Source organism: Pseudorca crassidens, chromosome 1 (genome assembly GCF_039906515.1).
Source record: "Pseudorca crassidens isolate mPseCra1 chromosome 1, mPseCra1.hap1, whole genome shotgun sequence".
Classification (NCBI taxonomy): domain Eukaryota; kingdom Metazoa; phylum Chordata; class Mammalia; order Artiodactyla; family Delphinidae; genus Pseudorca; species Pseudorca crassidens.
Genome location: NC_090296.1, coordinates 173,295,094 through 173,312,195, shown reverse-complemented (window position 1 = coordinate 173,312,195; position 17,102 = coordinate 173,295,094). Strand labels below are relative to the sequence as shown.

General features: G+C 48.6%; 1 long non-coding RNA gene across 1 annotated transcript; it reads left to right on the top strand.

The window, feature by feature from the left end:
* The first annotated feature begins 15,279 nt into the window (after positions 1-15,279).
* On the top strand, positions 15,280-17,102 carry LOC137204124 (uncharacterized). Its single transcript, XR_010933443.1, has 3 exons — positions 15,280-15,468; positions 15,557-15,645; positions 16,885-17,102. It is a non-coding gene; the product is annotated as an uncharacterized lncRNA (long non-coding RNA).

Sequence of the window (17,102 nt, the reverse complement as noted above, 5' to 3'; positions counted from 1 at the left end):
ATTCTACCTCTATGGATTTGCCATTTCTGGACATTTCATATCAACGGAATCATACGTCAAGTGGTCTTTTGTGACTGCTTCTTTCATTGGCTCAATGTTCCCAAGGTTCGTCCAGGTTGGAGCATGTATCAGCATTTCATTCCTTTTTATGACCAAATAATATTCCATTGTTTAGATAAACCACACGTTGTTTATCCGTTCATCAGCTGATGGACGTTTGGGTTGTTTTTACCTTTTGGCCATTACGATTAATGCTGCTATGAACATGCTTTCTTAAGTTTGTGTGGACATGTGTCTTTGTTTCTCTTGGATGTATACCTAAGAGTGCTGGGTCCTATGACAGCTCTGTGTGTAAGTAGGTCCAGTGTATAAGTTCACTTGTTTGAGGAGCTGTCAGACTGTGTGACAAAGTGGCTTCTCCGTTTCGAACTCCCCCCAGCAGTGTGTGAGGGTTCCGGTTTCGCCACATTCTCGGTAGCACCTGTTATTGTCTGTCTTTTCAACTCTGGCCATCCTGTCAGATGTGAAGTGGTTTTGATTTGCATTTCCCTGTTGACTAATGACATTAAACATTTTCACATGCTTGTTGGCCATGTGTCCATCTTAGTTGGAGAAATATCTGTTCAAGTCCTTTGCCCGTGTTTTAATTGGCTTGTCTTTTCAGTTGAAGAGTAATTGAGGTGTACAATGTAGTGATTGGATGTTTTTATACATAAAATGATCATCAGTTGGCCTGTCTTTTTATAATGAAATGTAAATAAACCTTCTGGAAACTTTTCTTTCTTCCTCTCTTTCTCCTTTTTCCCACTAAAAGAGCACTGGACAAGATGATTACTTAAATGCAGTCCCTGAGCACAGGATGTCAAGGTCTAGTGGAGGGGATAACACAAAAGGGGTGGGGGTCTGGGGGCTTCCTAGGAGACAGAGCACTTGAAGTGAGTTGAGAAGAGCAACCCAGCTTGCCTGTGGCCTTAGGTGAGTCTTACTCTTGATTCTGTTTCCAGCATATATTTAAATTAAGAGGATGGTGAAGAAAGCGCCTCAGTGCACCTGTACTCACTCAGAGTCACCTGTTTGTCAATTTAAAGAGCAAATACTGCTATTGAGCCTTTGTGAAATAAACCTGTTAAATAACACGTAGAATAGGCTGTCACATAATTTGGGGATTATAGAAAGACCTCCTCCTCATATAAAATATATGTCCAAATACCTCCCGTCTCTCTGCAAATACACTGCTGCTACCACAGAAATCTCATTTTTACTCTGTTGAGACATTATGTCATTTGGGAGGGATAATTTCTCCAATCACTGGTTTACTAGTAGAGGTCAGTTTATTAACATTAAATTTAGAGCTTGAATCCTATCCTGCCACTAACCAGCTGTTTACCTTGGCCAAATCCCAATCTCGCTGAGTCTGTTTCCTTATCAGTACAGTGGACTTAGCAATACAGTACCTGCTTTCTGTGCTAATGACAAGGGTTAAATGAACTGGCTAATGATAAGTACTAGCTAGTTCCTGTCCAAAGCAGAACCACAAAGCAGTGGTTTGAATTTGTGTCAGAGACCTTGAAAGAACGGAACAATGGAACAGACGCGTGGAAGGGGATTCTGGAGAAGAGAAGGAGGAGTCTGATGGGTGTCAGAAAGGGGGCCTTAAATGGGGAGGAAATGCCCAAAATAAGGGGAAATGGAGGGGGCATGCCAATGCCTTACCTTTTCCCAAGCCGACTGCAGAGTGAAACCTTCAGGGAACATGCATGAACTCCAGAGCCACACCTGCCAACAGGTTCTGTCTGATTCCATCGTCTGATTCCAGGAAGCGGTCCCTAGCCTCCCAAGTCCCCACCCTCCACAGCACAGAGCCCAGACCTGAGTGGACTCCATTGCCCGGGGCCCCTCAGACATGAAATGAGGTGCTCTGTGCAATGGAAAGAAACCTTCCTGCCTTGCAGGGTGGCAATTCACCCCCAGAGGAAAATGTACTTTGTAGCTGCTTCATCCACACAAGGGCCGCTTTGTCCTCCCCAGGATGCTGTGCAGCTGCAGCAACGGGGCAGGGGACGCATGGTCCTTGGAGAACAGCCCTTCCCTCCGTCTCTGAACAAGCAAGCTCTAAACAAGCTCCAGCAAGCACAGCCGGGCTCGGGACCCTGCAGTGAAGGCCCATCTCCCTGGTGAGAAGCACCAGCCTCCTTGTAAATCAGAAGAAAACGGAACCGTGGGTCCCTGCACACAGCTGCGCTTGCCTCCGTTACTCAAAGCGTCTCCCCAGAGGAAGTCTGTGCCCAGAACGGCTCTCCTGACCCCACCATGCACTTAATCACCCCTCCTTCTCCAACCTGACTTCTCATATGCTTTGTATAACTTACGGACAACTTCATGGGCACTTTTGTTTTTCATTGAGTGAAATTCACATCACATAAAACTAAACATTTTAAAGTGAGTGCTTCAATGGCATTTAGTACAATCACAATATTGTGTAACCACCACCTCTATCTAGTTCCAAAACATGTTCATCACCCCAGAATAAGCCCCAGTAAACAGGGGCTTACTCCTCGATCCACCCCCCATCCCCGCCCCCTGAAACCACCAGTCTGTTCCTTGTTTCTGTGGATTTGCTTGTGCTGGATATCTCATACAAATGGAATCATACAACACCTTTGTGTAGCACTGTTTTCACTTAGCACAAAGTTTCACCGCATGTGTCAGTGCTTCATTCCTTTTTATGGATGAAGCTTCCGTGGCGTGTACAGACCACAACTTGTTTTACATTCATCCACTGATGGACATCTGGGTTTCCTTTTGGCTCTTGTGAATTGTACTGGTGTGAACACTGGCGTGCAAATATATGTTTGAGTGCCTGCTTACAGTTATATTGGGTGTATACCTAGGAGCAGAGTTGCTGGGTCAGAGGGTAATTCTGTTTAACTTTTTGAAGAACCGCCAAGCTGTTTTCCACGGTGGCTGCACCATTTTACATTCCTACCAGCAGTGTATGAGGGCCCCTGTTTCTCCACACATACTTTGTCTTACTTTTCAACGCAGCAGCCACCCTAATGGGTGTGGACTGGTACCTCATGATTTAGATTTGCATCTCCCTCATGACTAGTGACACTGAGCATCTTTTCATGGGCTTGTTGGCCATGCATGTACCACCTTTGGAGGAATGTCTATTCGAGTTCTTTGCTCATTTTTTTTTTTTTTTTAACTGAGTCTTCTGCCTTTTCGTTGTCCAGTGGAAAGCATTGTTTACACATCCTGGAGGCATTCGTGTCCCTTTATCGTTGCTCTTTTAACACATTCCAATTTCTTACCGGTTTCCCTCCTCTGCCAGGTGGAGAGCACCTGGACGGCAGGGCCTGTGTCTTCAGAAAAAGTCCTCTAGTCCCTGGGCCTGGAACAGCGCTAATTACTGTGTGCTAACAGGTGGTAGAATGAATAAATACCGGTTGGTAGGTGGTCCTATGATAAAACGTGGTTCATCCTTAGCGTTCATTCTGTTCTCCTCTTCAGAGTCTTGGCACTTCGGGCTGTGCTGCTTAGTGCAGGGTGGAAGGGCGACTCGACACAGAGAATAGTGGTTAAAAGCCATGGTGGGCCTGGTTTTGCCTGAGCAGCATCCCTTCCCTCTCTTTCGGCAACAGAAGCCCTTCTTCCTGTGGGGAGCTGATTCCATGCAGTTCAGGTGGGGCTGCTGCCTACCCAAGGGCAGTCTCAGGCCAGGCCTGGGCAATTGGAAGACCTCACCCCCGCCCCCCAGTTGCCTAATGGGTTTAGTGATGGGCATGTGACCAAAGCTATGTCCCCACAGTCCTCTCCAGGCCATCACAGCAGAAGCTCTTTACTGAGGTGACTGGCCTGGACATGATCTGGGTGGCCATGAAGTCTGCCACTCGGGAGGGCCTATATCTGAAGAGAAGGATGGACCCCCAGTGACATAGCCTCTGGATTAGCCACGCTTAAAGCCTACACTTACACTTCTAAATTAGGGGACCCAAATATCCTCTTCTTTGTCGAAGATAGTTTGACTTGGATTTCTATAATTTGCCACAGAAAGCCAAAAGAGCCCAGATTTGGGTGTCAGAGAGACCTTTGTTCAAAACCCAGCCCTGCCATTTACTGGGGGTGTGACGTTGGGCAAAACCTTTAACCTCTCAAGGCTCCGGTTTCTTCATCTGTAAAATGGGGATGACAGTGAAACCCCGTTGTGAGGCTGTGGAGGGTGCAGAACCCATGTAGGGGACCTGAATGTGGGCGCCCAGCTTCTCTTGCCGTCTGCCTGACACCTGCCCTTCTGTGTAACTCACATCCCATTTCCCCCTACTTGTTCAGTGTCTGTCCTTCATACCAGACTTGACTCCAGGAGGGCAGGGCCTGCGATGTTTACCACTGTCGTGTCCTCATTACAGTACCAGGCACCTCCAGTCACTCAGTATTGGTTGGACGATTGACTTTTCCACTAATTGACTGAGTTTCTTCAGCAAATCGCTTATTCCCACTGAAGTCAAAGGCTCTAGTGGCCCCATCTACCCATGGCGGGGGGCATGCATCTCACTAAATACCTGGTAGAATCCTAGAGGATCTAAAATCCAGGTGGTCTGTGTGATGGTTAACATTATGTGTCCACCTGACAGGGCGGAGGGTGCCCAGGTCGCTGGTAACATTTCCAGGTGTGGCTGCAAGGGTGTTTCTGGAAAAGATGAGCATTTGTGTCAGTGAACTGAGGAAAGAAGATCACCCTCCCCAACACAGATGCCCGAACAGATCTAAAAGTTGGAGAAGGGGATCTGCTGTCTCTGCTGGACGCAGGGTTGGACACTGGTCTTCTCCTGCCCTTGGACTGGGACTTACACATTGGTGCCCTGGTCCTCAGGCCTCTGGACTCCACCTGGAACTTACACCGTCAGCCCTCTCGTTCACAGGCTGAGTAAAGAAGATCACACTCATCAATGCGGGGGGCATAATTCAATCCAGAGGAGGGTTAAATTTGCCCTCTGCTTCAGGTGACCTGGGATGTCCATCTCCTCCCGGCCTCACACATCATTGCTCCTGGCTCTCAGACCTTCAAACTCGGACTGAAATACACCCCCGGCTTTCCTGGGCCTCCAGCTTGCAGACAGCAGATTAGGGGACTTCTCGGCCTCCATAAGGCATGAGCTAGTCCCTGTAATAAGTCTCCTCTTGTGTATATCTCTACATATATCCTGTTGCTTCTGTTCTCTGGAGAGCCCTGACTAACACAGTCTGTTTCCTCCCCGCATCTTGTTCCGTGGCAACTTGCAAGCTCCCTGTCCTGGAATACACGTGTTTCTCCCAAATCCCTTCTGAAAAAAAAGGATTCATCTCCTATTAGGTTTGTATAATTCCTAAGTTATCTCCCTTTCCTGAGAAGCTCTTGTGGTCACCCACACTCGCTCCCCAAAGTGGCCCCTGCTTTCACAGAGAATCCTTTGCCCTTCTTTGGCCGCATGTCCATCCATGCTTCACCCACAGGCCAAGCACAGGGGCCAGTGCTCGGGGCAGGTGTGAGGGAGGCCTCAGGTGTGGAGACCTCAGATCGGAGCCCAGCCCACCCTGAAGGCCACAAGACCCCTGATTCTCTCACTTATTTGGTCCTCACCAGGGCCTGCCCCCAGAATACAGTCAGGTCCCCCCAGCTTCCAGATTGCTTGGAAAATGCACTCCCAGCAGAAGCCTGAAATTCTTTCCTTGAAAGTTAGTCCCTTTGGTAGAATGCATCGATCCCTATCAGGATGTAAATGCTCAGGAGAGGTTTCAGCTGGGCCACTCACTTGCTAAATGAAAGAAGGATGAGATGGACAGCAGGGCAGTGGATAGGGGCAGGGCCTGTTTGGACCCTCTTCCTTTCAGCTGATGTCGTCAGCACAAAAACCAGAGACAAGACACACAAGAAGTGTGCCCTGGCTCCACAGGCTCCAGCTGTACTGTCCCAGCCCCAGGACCTCAGAGTCCCTGTCTCTGAGGCCCTGCTTCCTGACCTCTGCACTTTCCTGGTGAGGTGCAGCCCCTGTGCACCTGCATTCACATCGCTTCCCAGCTGAGGACCGAATGGACCCACAGCACCTCAGGGTCTTGATTCCAAAGCGGCCAGAGGGGGATGTGCCTGGTTTAGGTCAGGGGCCCATCCTGGTACAATCAGTTCTCGGAGGGAACAGCGGCAGTGGGGGGGAGGGGGCCATGCAGGATCCTGAGGGTCTCTCTATCTGCAGAGCTCATGCAGTTCTGACCGGGCCTTTGTGGCTTGCGGGGGTGGGGGAGGGGTGTGAAAGAGAGATTTTGTTAGGTTTGGGGTTTTTATTTAATTTGCTTTGATTCTCTTAATGTTACATTTTCCTTACTAAACTCAAGGGCTGTTGTACTTATAGGTTAGCACTGTTTTGAATGTCTGGAATGAGTTGGAAAGTACATCTAAGTGGGGATTAACGACACCCTTGCTAAGCAGTCCATGCCATTCCTCTTCGTTTAAACTACAAGGAACTAGTGTCGGTTCATCCACCACGTTTGTTATGCCCAGTCGAAGGCCTGTGAGGAGTCCCGTTCAGAAAGCATGATGCCCACCTCAGGAGACTTAAACCCTGTGAAGAAACAAACGTTAACAGGAGCGTGCAGCGAGGGGGTATCCCGGACCTCCAAGGTCACGGCCCAGCATGCTGCCCCCAGCTTCCCCTGGGCCAGACAGCGGGGGCTCCCCGGCAGAGACTAAGTGATGGGGACAGGGTGCTCATGGTGTCCGGGGGTCATGGTTTGTCCACTCAGTAGCACTCTCCTGCCTCTTATGTTGCCTGGCTGTGGCCCCCCTCTGAACAGGTAAACTAACACAGCCGGCGTTGCTTCTTCCTGAGTCTGGAGCCGCCTGCCCCAGTCAAGGCCAATCAGCGCCTTTTCCCAGCATCTGCCCTGGGGACAATGTATGGTCAGGCCACTCAAGATGGCTGTTCTCTTGCTCTTCGTGCATCTCTGCTGGACTAGCCCCTGCTTCACCTACACCCCACTTATCTGACTGATCTGCCTACATACTTGCCATGTCCCAGGTGATGATTGTTCTTGTCAAAGGGGTGGTGAGGGGCGTGCCCTCTGCTAGTATCCCTGGTAACCAAGGAGCCAACCTGATGTAATTCCCCCTATAACTGGCAATTCACACCACCTGCTACTAGCAAAACCTGCTGCCATGTCCTGCCCACTGTGCTGGGGTGTCCCTCTAGGACCCTGCTTCTGACACGTAAGCTCCCCCATCCATTAAACCATTGATGTCTCGTTCGCTGACTCTGGGCTCTCTCTTTGGTCTTAAAGCGGGGCAAGTGCAGGGCTTGCAGGCCTGTGGGGTGCAGCCCAACAGGAAGAGACAGGAGAAGTCTGGCTTCTCTCTGGTGTGAGTGGCCAGCGTGAGGCCAGCGTGGAGCAGGTCTCTGGTCGAACCCCCGATCCAGCCCCTGGTACATGGGTCCCAGGCTGCTGCACTGCTACTCCACGAATGGTTTGGTTACAGAAGCCAGTAGCTTCCCTGCCCAGGCTGGGATGGAGATGGGGTTTGGCGGGCGCGTGGCCCATTAGGGAGTGTCTTGGTGTCAACACCTGTGGTTGGAGGACAGGATTGGGTGGACAGAGGAGCCTCACTGCTACACAGGCAACAGGACAGCCTGGACTGGCCCCCGGGGGCTCTGGACAGCGAGTCTTCCTTCCAAATCTAGGGCGAGACCATGTGCCCCTCAAGGACGCATCCCTGGACGTGGACCTGGCTTTCTGCAAGATGTCTCTCCTGTGCTGATGCAGCCCCTTGAGGAGCTGACAGCCCAGGGGTTGCCACGGCACTCCTGGCATTTGAGGTGGAGAGTTATTCATGAAGGGGGATCTAGGTGATGCCACATAACATCCACATGGCTCCCCTTTTCCTAAGCTGTTTTGAATCGTGTTTGTCACCAAAGAGTCCTGACCTTTTGAAGGGAACATCGTTCCTTCTGGTTGGGAACATTGTTCCTTCTGGTTGGAAACAGTCATGAAGTTTCATGCCAGCACTCGTGGAAAAGCATTAGGTGGCCACGAGGAAAGAAACACTTTGAAAGGAAAGGAGAGAAAAAACCAAGTGGTGGAAAAGGGCAGATACTGGCTCCGCGGCCTGAGCTGATGTATTCACAGCCGGAGCCCGCACGAGGGCATTCTTGATGCGTTTGACATAAAAGGAGGCTAGAAAGGCCTGTGTTATAAGTGGTACCTGTAACCTCTTGATCTAAGGGACCAGAAACTGTAACAAATAATGTTGTTTTTTTTTGAGGTACATGGGCCTACTCACTGTTGTGGCCTCTCCCGTTGCGGAACACAGGCTCCGGATGCGCAGGCTCAGCGGCCATGGCTCACGGGCCCAGCCGCTCCGCAGCACGTGGGATCTTCCCGGACCGGGGCACGAACCCATGTCCCCTGCATCGGCAGGCGGACTCTCAACCACTGCACCACCAGGGAAGCCCACAAATAGTGTTTTTTTTTTTTCCCTTAATGTCTTCCCCTTCCCATCTCCCCGCATCTCCACACTATTAATTCGAGAAGCAGTCCCTGACGCTGTCGGCAGCCTCCCTCCCTGTCCTGCTCAGCTGGGTCTCCTGGTCAGAGTCCCTGCACCTGTCCTCCAGGCCCCCATCCCCTGCATCTTCTCCGTGGCCCCGATGTCTCCTTGCTCATCACTGCAATGTCATCCTCCCACTCAGCTCTCCTTGGCAGACTTCTCGATTTTGTCACCTCGGTGAAATAAGCTACCACGCACGTATAAACATGGGTTTATGCTTGTATATGTACAGAATGTTTCTGGAAGGACACATAAGAAATAGTGGGGAGTGGAGATCTGGGATGGAAGGAACACATGCTACTTTCCACTGTATACTCAAGTTTAATTTGACTATTTTTAAACTATGTGTGCTATCTTGAAATCAAAAATTAATAAAAATATATACCACTGGCTTTTTAAGGTGTTGGCAGTGTTAGTGTTCTGACACCGTAGAAACATTAAGTTCTAAGGTTGTGAGAACTTGCCCAAGAATTTCTCCTGCCCACCAGCTGAGCTGCAGGTCAAGGCCAGTTTCACGTATGGCAAGAAGTGTGGGATGGTCTTTGTGCAACACAGGATCCCCAGGTGTCTCCCACAGGAGTGACAATATTTGCATATTGTGACCCCAATATGCAAATAAAGCTGTTTGATGAGCATGCTAATCTTCAGAGCTGTCTTCCAGGAGGCACTTGGATGAGCAGCAGGAAGGGTGACCACGCAGCGAGTCATGTTCTCCATCCACATCCCAGGCCCTTTTACTCTGCACGTTGAAGTGAGCAAAGCCCCCAGAGAGAGACAGAGCCCCTAGAAACCCACCACCTGATAGTGCTAAGAAGACAGAGACAGAGACATAGACAGAAACAGAGAGACACAAAGACAGAGAGACACAGAGAGAAAGAGACAGAGAGACAGAGACAGGAGGGGGGACAGGGACCTACTGCACGTTCCAGGGGGTGGAAACAAACACTTCATTACATCACACCAACAGCACACACAGGAAGAGTTGACCTCATGTCAGTGGCTTGGAAAGTGTCAAAGGTGCCATGGGAAGAAAGACCCAAGAAAGGGGGAGAAATAAGGCAAAAAAAGAGAGGGAGAGGGAGAGGGGGAGAGAGAGAGAGAGAGAAACAGGGAAGAGGGAGAAGAAGAGAAAGTGTGGGCAAGAGATGCAGAGCTGACAGAGGGTGTGTTTTCACAACCTGAGGTGACCAGGGGCTGCTGACCAGCTTCTGAACCCCCAGCCCTCACTCCTGCTTACAAGAGAGTGTTACTTAAAACAGTGAAAGAAATGCTGTTGATAGATGCACTAGGCATCAAGGATACATTAAGCCCATGCATATTTTTTTAAATTTGCATTTTGGGAGTTCTCCTTCTGTGCTGACCAGTAGGGTAATCAGTGTAGCACAGCCAGTGGGGCAGGGCCTGCTGGCTCAGGCCCCCTGGAAAGCAGAGAGGAAGCACACGGTCAGCTCTGAGTGTGAATCGAACCTCATAGGTCAGAGAGCTGAAAGGTGAAGAGATTCCCTGGGTCCAAAGTAAAATCTTCACAGCATAAAGCAAGGCTTTCATAAAACACACAATGATAGTGTATGGGGAGGGGCCAGGGGGAAATAAATTAGGAGTTTGGGATTAGCAGATACACACCACTATCTATAAAATAGATAAACAAGGACCTACTGTTATAGCACAGGGAACTATATTCAATGTCTTGTAATAACTTATAATGGAAAAGAATCTAAAAAAGAAGATATATACATGGGTGCGTGTATAACTGAATCACTTAGCTGTACACCTGAAGCTAACACACTGTAAGTTAACTATACCTCAAAAAAAAAAAAAAAGTGTTAGCACATATACACAATGCTGATGGGATTCTACCAGCAGGGAAATGTAACTTAATTAACTGACAGATGGTGGTTAGAGGTACAAGCTACCGAGACTTTCTTAGGCATGGGTTTCTTCATCCATAAAATGGGGAGATTGAGTGCGGCCTCCAAAATCCTTTTCCGTCTATTCTAGAATCCTGCGGCTCTACACTGAAGAGAAGTGTGGGGAGGCAAACCGGGACCTGCAGCATCAGAGACCTGGAAACCTTGTGACAGAACAAAAGCAAGATAAACATGACGATAAGCTCACCTGAATGTGAATGAAATGGCAAGAATAAAATATCTACAGCTCAGTTCCACAGATTGATACATCAGCACAGACCCCCCGACCCTGTTTGGAAGTTGTTTTTATTGCCATGGAAGAGGAAAGGTCCAGATGTTTGTAGATGTTCATCCGAGTAGCCAGTAAACCGCTGCGGCCGTAAACACCAGAGGAACCAGCGAGCCTGCTGCAGGCCCACCACTGCCGGGATGCAGGGCCGCTGGTCACCTGGAACCAGCGGTGCTGGGGGGGAGGGGAGAGGGGCCCACGCCACGTCTCCCACCCGCCATGTCATCACCAGGGAGATAGTCACTCTCCCTGCATCGCAGTTTTCTCACCTGACAAGCGCCATTTGGATTCCTTTTATTTTCTCAAGTGAAAATGCTATATTTTATTTTCTTAAAATGAGAATCTATCCCAAAGCATTTTAAAACTCTCTATTTATTATGATTATTATTTTGTTCCTACACCTTTTTTTTTTTTTTTTTTTTTGCGTTACGCGGGCCTCTCACCGTTATGGCCTCTCCCGTTGCGAAACACAGGCTCCGGACGCGCAGGCTCAGCGGCCACGGCTCACGAACCCAGCCGCTCCGCGGCATGTGGGATCTTCCCGGACCGGGGCACGAACCCGTGTCCCCTGCATCGGCAGGCGGACTCTCAACCACTGCGCCACCAGGGAAGCCCCTACACTTTATTTTTTAGAGTGGTTTCAGGTTCACAGCAAAACTGAGTGGAAGGTGCAGAGATTTCCCGTGTACCTCCTGCTTCCCCCACTATGAGTACCGGGCCCGGCGAATCCCATTTGTTCAGCTGTGAAGTGTTTTTTCTCTGTGTGTCTAGTGCGTCAGAATCAGGACCTTGCTGACTCAACCGCCTGCCTTTGTTGGGGCAGGGGGAGAAGGAGGGATCCAGGAACCCACTGCTCCTTGTCTGCACCTCCAGCCAGTTCTGTTTTCACCCCTGTGCATGGCCTGGCCTTTGAGGTTCCCCCTAACTTCTGTTTTTCTGGGGTCTTCTAGCTTGAATGCGTTTGCTTCTTAATGCCTTACCTCTGTGCAGGCTCTGAAGTTTTGGCTTCCTCTGGTCTGTTAAGTCAGTTAGATTTGACCATCTGCTTTCGATCTTTCAAAAATTCCATCAGCTTCTCTCAAGGGCTGATCTCCTTTTCTATTCTCTTTGAACTCACGGGTTTATATCCTTTTTTATTCCCTTATTGCCATTTTAGCAGACTTTGAGGAAGGAGTCAGATTAAAGGCATGTGTTCAGTCTGTGAAACATCATCTCATGTTCCTTCTTTTATTTTATTATTGTGCCCCCCCTGCCTCCACTCCCCTGTAACAGAGAAGAACAAACCTGACTCCATATTGGATCTGTTCCTGTAGCTCTAACTTTTGGGCTCTGTTGCCTGTGCTTAGTCATGCTGGCTCTGCACCTTTTGTAAAAGAATGTTGCCTGTAGCCTGAAATTTATGGGGTAGCCCATTCTCAAGGCTTTGACCTTTAAAGGTATAACACTTTTCCTTTCATGTAGAGATAAAAGGTTGCAGAACAGAGAATAACAGTTGTCTTGGTGGAGGTTTATAGGAACATTGTGACCAGACCTACATGGACAGCTGCAAGAACAAAGGGTTCTGGCACCAAGAGGTTTGCAGCAACCAGTCACCTCCCCTCCCCTTTTAGCATTAAAGAAGTCCGAACGCATTCTAACCCGGGTAAGATGGTCTTTGGGACATGAGTCCACCATCTTCTCTGTCAGCTGGCTTTCCGAATAAAGTTGCTATTCCTTCCCCCAAAACCTCGTCCCTCGATTTTTGGGCTTGTTGTGTGGTGAGAAGTACGAGCTTGGACGCGATGACATCCCATACGTGCACCTGCTCTCTAATGAGTGCCATTGCAATTCAACTTAACATAAGTATTTAAACATAAGTATATTTTGAACAATGTATAAGATGCATGTGATTTACAGTTTTACAATAATGGCATTGTGCTGGGAATCCCATTTTGTTTTCAGCCTCCCTCACTTGGCTACATTGTAGATTAATCCTTCTGATTGCTGCAGGAAGGTTACCTCCAACTCTTTGCTGCTACATGTTGGTATCCGATGAACATTTTAACACATCTTCTTACACACCAGAAAACTGATTTTTGATACGTACCCAGGAGTAGGGAGATGGGATATAGGGTGTACGCATGTTAAGTTTATTAAATACTGCTGATTTCTCTCCTAAATGGCTATGGCAGTGAGAACTCCTTAGAGCCCTTACATCCTCATTGTGGCTCTCCCGAAAGAGGGTATAAAAGGCAGCACTTCAACTTATATGACCTTGGAACTCTCTCCAGGAAAAGCATCTTGAGTGCACTGGGAGATGCTGATGTAGATTACAAGGGACTGGAGGAGCAGCACACTGTTTGGGGAGGTGGGAAGAGATTAGTAGCTGTAAACCTAGCTCATTTTGTTTTTGTTGTTTTTTTTTTTTTGGCTGCGTTGGGTCTTCGTTGCTGCATGCGGGCTTTCTCTAGTTGCGGAAAGCGGAATATCTGTCCATCCCTCCCACAGGGGTGGACTCCTGGCAGCCATATTTCTGCCACGTGACCCTATGCCCTGGCTATAGTTAATTGGGTCGAATTGGACACAGACTCGAGCTGGGCCAATCCGATTCTCTCTTCTGGAAATTTGATGCTGAATTATGAAACACTAAATAGTCTGGTTTAGAGGTTCTCACCCGCATTAATTTTTGAACCCCCCGGGGGGACACTGACAATATCTGGAGACATTTTGATTGTCACAGCTGGGATGGGGGTTGGGGGATGCTGGCATCCAGTGGGTAGAGGCCAGGGATGCTGCTAAACACACTGCAACGCACAGGATTGTCCCCATCACAAATTACCTGCCTAAGTGTCAGCAGTGTGTGGCTGAGAAACCTTGCTCCAGGTGAGCCCCTGAACAGGCATCGGGTAACTCAGGTGAGTGGGGCTGCCCCCCGCCGTCTCCCTTCTTCATCCAAGGGAAGCAGAGTGGACCCACAGGGAGAGGACAGCGGAGAAGCCAGACAGAGGGCAGCTGAGCTCAGAGACAGCCTTCCAGTTCCTGATTCCCATTCCTTCCAGACCCCTGACTACATTTTTGCCTCTTTATCCTTCTAACATATTCTCCTTTTATTCTTAAGGTAGATCGACATGGTTTTTGTTATTTGAAACCAAAGTAACTTAAGTTAATACAAGAAACATTCAAGTGAATGTTTTTTTTTAAAATACATTTATTTATTTTTGGCTGCGTTGGGTCTTCGTTGCTGCGTGTGGGCTTTCTCTAGTTGCGGTGAGCAGAGGCTACTCTTCGTTGCGGTGCGCAGGCTTCTCATCACGGTGGTTTCTCTTGTTGTGGAGCACGGGCTCTAGGTCCATGGGCTTCAGTAGTTGTGGCACATGGGCTTCAGTAGTTGTGGCTCGCAGGCTCTAGAGCGCAGGCTCAGTAGTTGTGGCACACGGGCTTAGTTGCTCCGCGGCATGTGGGATCTTCCCAGACCAGGGCTTCAACCCATGTCCCCTGAATTGGCAGGCAGATTCTTAACCACTGCGCCATCAGGGAAGTCCCCAAGTGAATGGTTTTAAAGTGACTTAAGCAACATTAAGGCTTGGGCAGCTTAGAGAACTGTCTAGTCTTTCAGGATGGAACAAATATGTGAAATGAAATAGTTAATTGTCATTACTTCTTCATCCCACGAGGTCTCTACACTTAGGTGCTAGAGTGAGCTGAATCTTCCTGAAGGGCAAAGGGGTCTAGAACATGCCTGCCCTGTGCCTGTGATTCTTCTGGGAATCAAGACACCCGGCTTACCTGTCCTGCCACCACACCTGAGCCCCACCCAGTTCCACCAACTACCAGTCCACATACAAAGCATCTCTGCAGAGCGGCTAATAATTACACTTGCTAATGATTTCTATTTTGCATATTATTTTGTATTTCCATGTACATTATCAGTCTTGGTACTGATTTTACTTCTCTATATACAAGAATTCAATAAAAGTGATGGAGGCTAAGACACTGAAGTGGTCTTTGATACTCAGTTTCTTCCTGGCAGTTACATTTTTCTTTACATTTTAGGAATATTGTGAGTTCATTCCGTTATCCATACATACAGTTTCTTAAACATTTAGGAGTCGTTGACCCCTTGGGGAATCTGATGGTGGATCCTCTCTCTGGAAAAATTCACATAAGCACTATATTTTGCATACAAATCTGAGGGCTCACAGACCATTGAGAGGCCATCACAATTATCCCCCAGATTCTGAGCCTTGCATTAAATATTTATTTACTGCCTACTATGATTTAGGTGCTAAGGAACAAAAGGATGAAAAGGGAGCGTTCTACCCTTGAGAGGAATACAACTTAGTAAGACTACAGAGCAGTAAACACTCAGGTGACAAGTGTCAAGAGAGGGTTGGTAGAACCCTGTAGCCCAGAATAGAGGAGTTTAATCCCGACTGGGCATTAAGAAAGGATTCCTGGAACAGGCGACATCTGCACTGAGAATTCTAACAAGCAGGAGAAAGCAAGGTCAAGTAGAAGGAGAAGGAAAGAACATTTCAGATAGAGGGAAAAGTATGTTCAGAAGGGAAAGAGGGGAATTCCCTAGCCGTCCAGCCGTTAAGACTCCACGCTTCCACTGCAGGGGACGCGGGTGAGATCCCTGGTTGGGGAATTAAGACCCTGCATGCCACATGGCATGGTGCCGCCAAACAAACAAAAAACAGAAGGGAAAGAGCCTGGTGAGTTCACGGAACGCAAAAGCATTTAGCTCTCTGATCAGCTGTCTGGTGGCTCCCGGCTCCATGCCTGCTTTTCTCTATGTTGCAGGAGGCTGAGTCAGCAGAGTACACCAACCAGATCCCTCTGCCAACTCGCTTCTGCTGCTTCTGGGGAGGTGCTGCCCAGGGGAAGCGCTGGTAGGAGACTGGAGGCAGGAGGGAGGGAGGAGCCATGTTCCCTGCCCTTGTAGCATCTGGGGGAGGGGGCAGCAGTAGCATCAGTGAGTGGGGGGCACTCCTGGGTTCCTGGGGCAGTGGTGGCAAAGTGGCCCTGTAGCAGCAGTACCAGCAGTGGGTCAGCCTGAGCAGCCCAGCAATCATGAGCGTTGGGTAACACACTCCCCTTCTGCTCCAGCCTAGTACCCAGGCACTACCTCACTTCTGGGTCACCTTTTTTGCCCCTCCAGCCCTTACAAATTTTGAAACCAATTCCATATATTTTACTGCCTTTGTTTAAAATACCTAGAGTGGCTCTGATTTTGTGACTGGAAACTAACGAATACAGCAATGGATCAGAAAATACAGTGGAGGAGGGCTGGGGTGAGGATTTGGTTGACTAGGTAATTGAGGCAGATCATTCAGGCTCCTCTTAGGAAATGACCAGGTGTTTGAACTTTATGCTAAGAGCAATGGAGACCCATGAAAGACTTTAAAGTCATGGTCAACTCAGTCACTTTCTATGAAGATCATTTGGGCTATAATATAGAGACCACTAAATGGAAGGAAGCTTTTGCAATGATCTAGGAGAGAATTTGATGGTGGCCGGTACTAGGGTAGTGGCCGTGAGGATGAAGAGAAGGGACTGGAAGGCTTTTTATGAGGTGGAATGGCCAGAACATAATGGGGCATTGTGGCCAGTTAAAGGCGGCTGCAGATTCATTGGCACTGTTTCCACTGATAGCTGGGTTCTATAGCTCCTCCTTTTGAACTTGGGTGTGCTCTGTAACTGCTTTGACAAAAGAATATGGCACAAGGGACACTGTGGCAGGTTCTGGGCCTTAAGAGGCCTGCAGCTTCTATTTCTGATTTCTTGCTTCTTGGAATCTCTACTATTGGAACACAACTGCCATACTTTGAGAAGTATAGCCAAATGGAGAAGTCACACATATATAGCTGCTCTGGTTGACAGCCCCAGCTAAGCTCCCAGCCGACAGTGGCAACAACTGTCAGCCATGTGGGTGCCATGTTGGACGTCCAGATCACTAGAGCCTTCAGATGACCCCAGCCCCAGCCCCAGGCCCAAGCAATTCCCATGCGTCTGAGCCCATTCAACCCACAGAACCATAAGAGGTAATAGTACACTGTTGTTTTAAGCCACTACGTTTGTTGGTTTGTTTGTTTTAAAGCCACTAAGTTTTAGGGTGGTTTGTTACACAGCAAAAGAAAACAGGAATATATGTGGAAGGAGAGAAAGAAGACAGAATCAGGATGATACCTAGAATTCCGGTTTGGGCCCAGGGTGGAGCCAGTCACTGCTGAGATGGAGACCACAGACAGATGAAGAGTTTGGGGGTCGGGATGGGGGAGTAAATGATCTATCATAAACTAGAAAATATATATTTTTGGAAATTCATTAAAATTTTTCCTAGATCCTA